This window comes from Zingiber officinale, chromosome 4B (genome assembly GCF_018446385.1).
Source record: "Zingiber officinale cultivar Zhangliang chromosome 4B, Zo_v1.1, whole genome shotgun sequence".
NCBI classification, from domain to species: Eukaryota; Viridiplantae; Streptophyta; class Magnoliopsida; order Zingiberales; family Zingiberaceae; genus Zingiber; species Zingiber officinale.
This window is the reverse complement of record NC_055993.1, coordinates 24,322,036-24,327,204: the sequence shown is the minus strand read 5'-3', so window position 1 is coordinate 24,327,204 and position 5,169 is coordinate 24,322,036.

Genomic DNA, 5,169 nt, shown 5'->3' with positions numbered 1-5,169 from the left:
AGTATATTTTTCATAAAATTGAGTATCATTTAAAGAAAATCTAGTATATTTTCCATCCAATTGAGTACCATTTAAAGAAAATCTAGTATATTTTTCATCCAATTGAGGTGGAAAAAGAATCGTATTCAATTTGATAGAAAATATACTAGATTCTAGTTTAATGTACTGAATTTAAGAGGATTTATACTCATTTTTAGACTTTTTATACTTAATATATCAGGGGCAATTAGGTAATTATATTAGACTAGGGAGTGAAAACAAAGTTTTTTTCTAATGGGGAGTGCATGCAGAGTTGTGTTTGCCAATGGAGACTGCATGCAAAATTTTATATGGAGACATTAAATTTAAGATAATATTTAAAGTTTTATCTCAAATTCCACTAAATAAAACACCTAATAAAGACGGTTAAAAATATAATTATATAAGACATTCAAATAATATGGTAAAAAAATATTTGTTTTAAATTATCTTGAATATGATTTATCAGAACGGTAATAGTCATCGACTCTACTGTTCTAGTTCAAATATCATTTCACGGAATGATCGTGGCGTGGATATAATAATAATAATAATAATAATAATAATAATAATACATTTACAAAATTAACTCAATGACAATTTTTAATTTATAATTTATGTTTAGACTATTGATAATTTAAGAATTATGAAAATAAAACATATTAAATATTTAATGATGAACTAACTTTTGATAGGCCTAAAACACTAAATAACTAACTAACCTAATAATAACAATAAATAATAGATTTATTTTATATATATATATAGGATGATATTAATTAAAACTAATTAAAATTTAATCTAATTAAAATTATTTAAAAAAAATAATAATAATATAATTAATATTTAATAAGAAAATAAATTTATATAATTATTTAGATTTTTTTAATATTTTTTTTAAAAAAATTAAAATGTTTTTTTATTATATTTTATTTTTAAATGATTATTTTTTAGAAAATAAATTTTATTTATCAAAACTAAGAATCTTCTTGTCTTCTCACACGCTTAAACCCTAAACCACCGCTACCGTCACTATCGCCACCGTCGCTTTCATCGCCGCTTCTATCGGCGCTTCCGCCACTACCTCCGCTGCTGCCTTCTTCTTCTTCTCGCCCTGTGATCTGCCCAATTAGGCCACACTGGAGCGCCTCTGACGTCATTGCCTGATTCATCCAAAGGTAATCATGGCTCTATGTTTATATAGGATATATGCCTCTGACCTCAAATTATGCCTTTGACATCTTTTTTTTCTTGATTTTGATATAGGATTGGAGTAAAACTTGGAATCATGTTTGGAGATGAGCGAGTAAATCAATTTACTTGGTATATCTCTTATTGTCTCTGATTTAACTTTATTAGTTTGATTATATGTGAGGAAGAGACAACAAATTTGGTTCTCCATCCTATTGCAATTAAGATGTTCGATAAAAGGTCAATACGATTAATTTTGAGAACCTAGCAATTTTAAGATTACTACTAACTATATACCAAATAAAGCAAGCATATTTTTACAAGATTCACTCGTAAACTAACTTCCATAATATGTTCATAAGGTTTCAACTGAAATTTGACATTGAGTTTTGACCATTTGGAAGAATGCACGCATAATAGTAGTGGTTTGTGACTTATATTTGAGTAGTTAAGTCCATGCACGTACATATATTGTAATTATCCACCAATGTTAAGAAATAATGAGAACCATTAAGTGAATCTACCTGAAATAGCCCCAAATGTCAACATGCAATAGTTGAAAGCAAACAGTAGTTTTAGTATTCCTCTCAAGAATGGAAAGTTTATGTTTTTTTATTAGAGGAAAAATTTCACGGACACGAGAAGTTGGAAAATAAATAGATCTAGTGATGACTTTTTGCATTATAATTAAAGATGGGTGGCCAATTCTTTGATGTCTTGATACACTTTTGATTGTTTACAATTTCATTTATAGGCACTGAATACTGATAGTTCTAAAGTTAGAGTTTTATTACATTGGAGAGAACTTCTAGAAAAGGTATTGTTTGTTCATTAGTTAAAATTTAATTGTACTTGTAAGTGTTATCCATGTAGTAAATATTTAGTTGTGATATAAGAAGTAACTTTTATTTGGTCATATAATGATACAATTGTCAAAATAGATTATTTTTTATAAATATATATAAATATGAAAAATCTACTTTTTTGATAAATGATTGTTTCTATCAGTAAACTATTCCTTGATGAAGTCCGGTGATATCGAAAAAAGCTAGATTCAATCAAAGAATAGGAATTTAGAAGAATATAGAAGAAAAATTGATGAATTTTTTGAGTTAGCTTACAAAGACAAGACTAAAGATGGCAGAATTTATTGCCCATATTGTGATTGCAAGAATTGTTACTTTATTTCTAAGGTTGATGCTAGGATGCATATTATTGTTAGAGGCTTTTATAACAAATATAGAGTTTGGGTTTATCATGGGGAAACTTACAATTCTCAATAAACATCCTTGTCTTCTGGAGGTACAAGTGATATGGATACAAATGATAGATATGTAGATACAAGTGATCATGAGGAGTTGTTCTTTAGGGTTTCTCTTGCGTAACTTTTATGAGACTAGTAGTTTTTTTTCTTATCAAATTAATGATGGATATGTAGATATTTCTATTATTGGATGAATGTTGGCCTGAAACCTACGTACCGACTTGTAAGTTAAAAAATATTAGAATTTTATATTATGTATATCACTTTAAATTTATAAAGACAAAGTTTTTCCTTTTGTTTTTAAATGACAATTCAATAAATCTGATCTAGATTAATTTATATAGTAAATGTTCTTTTAAGATTATTAATTTTCATCACAAATGATGCATCTGACAAGTCAAAATATTAGGGATAGTAATTTACTATCTTCACTTCTATTTGAGATAACACATTACCATCTCAATTTAGTGTCTATAGTTTTTTCGCAAGATAAGACATAACATTTGAGATAAAAAAAATAACCGTTTTAAATACTTTTGAGATAATTGAACAACTGTTTCATCACAATCTTAAATAGCATTTGAGACAATACAACTCTCTCAATATTTTTTTTGAGACAATACAACTGTTTCATCACCGTCGCAAAAGCATTTTGAGACACCAGATTTATAATTTAAGACATATTTTGTTGTGTTTCAAAAAGTATTTTTTCTAGTAGTGAAGTTTTCAAAAAATTTAGGCTTATATGATGACAAGATAAGAGAAGATTATAATCATATATACATCAAGACCTAAACAATACAATTAGTCAACTGGTTTCTTTCTATTGTTGAGGACAAATAACAACTCTAGCTATTATGATGAAACACAATCTCAATTCTTGATGAAGAAGCCATTAAGTAGAAGAAAGAACAAAATCTTGAGTGTATTGCATTGTTACTTGAAGATTGTCAAGCATGAGGCCGGCACAGGTACATCATATATAAATTGACATATCTGTTATGTTAACAAAACATGAGTATCACCTCTATTAAAGTGTATTATACAAATTAAACACAAGTATACAATCTTCCAGACGTAACTAGTAATTTATCAAAATTTATTCATTCATTGAAAAATATCAAAAATATGATTTAAGTTTCTAATTGAGCAGATGGAGATTTTTGATAAATATTCTCATGAAAAAAAAGAAAATTTATTGTATCAAACTTTCTCCCAACACACTTATTTAAGTAAATTAGCAGACATGCACAAAACTCTTGTTTGAGTAGTGGCCATGATATTGAAATACCTATGAAGCCATGCCTTATAGTAAAACTCCTCAAGAGGTTGAAAACCTATAGGAGAAAAAATTAACCAAATAATTTTGAGTATTTGTGTTAATAATTGGAAGTCGCTACGAAGTCGAGACCTAGCTGTGAGGCTACAGCTAAAACTAGACCTTGTCACTGCTAAGCTGTCGCTAAAAGAGGAGAGGGAAGGGGAGAGGATCAAGCATATCGATGGGATGCATGCCAATGCTGGTAGCAATAGCGAAGTGATGATGATGACACTACCAAGAAACGACTGCGATGCTGATATCAATAGCGTGCAGTGACAGTGGCATGGTGACATCGACGTGGGTGACAATGGCAGTGATGTGAGGTTGAGAATTTTGAGGGCTAAATTAGAGTTAGGAAAAGAATAAGAGAGGAATTAGGGGAGTAAGAAGAAAACATGAGAAAGAGGGAGAAAAAGTTCAGACTGTCACGCCCCCAGAGGAGTTCCTACCGACAAAATTTCAGCAACTTCTCCCTTGTACCAGTGACAATCTGAAACATATATACATACATCCACAAGCATACTTATCAGCAATATACCATAGCCCACACGTCTGGATGAAAACACAACCACGCAGTTTAATAGCAGCTCACACGGCTGAAAGTAAACACAACCACGTTGTTTAATAGACATCCCACACGGTTGTAACATAAACACATCGAAAATCATAAAATAATGAACATAAAACAAACCAAACAACTAAATGTGAGTCGGCTCAACTTGACACAACATCACCAAACCAAATACAAGATACCACAAGACAAAAACTCCAAGTCCACATCAAACTATTACAATGCCAAGATCACAAATCCAAAACAAAATAGCGTAAGAAATCGAAATCAGAAGATCGCCCTCGAATGTGACGTGGGACTGGAGAACAGGACCTCCAAACGACTCTATAAATCCTTTACCTATTATCTGTCGAAATAAATCAGTTTATGGGGTGGTGAGTACTAAGACTTAGCGGGTAATAGACAGATAGTGCATGAACATAATAAAGAACTAGAGATACAAAGGTATACAGTCTTGTAGGGGAAATAGAAGATACAAGAGTGATATCATAATAAGTATCCATATCTAAAATCATATCCTAGGCTAGTAATAGAAGGTCAGGTGTAGCAAAGACCTGCTACAGTACTACTCATAACTACATTGGTAATATGTGAGGTATATACATATTACCAATAAGTAAATCAGTGTCTAAACTCATACCTCAGGTATATATCTCAACCTATGTGAGCATATGAGCATAAGTAAGCAACATCATCATAAATAAGCAAAACTAGCAACAACAACATAAGTAAGCAACAGTATTAGCAGGTATAATAATAATAGTGTATGCACGGATTTTCACTCCCACCCACCCCTTTGCACCA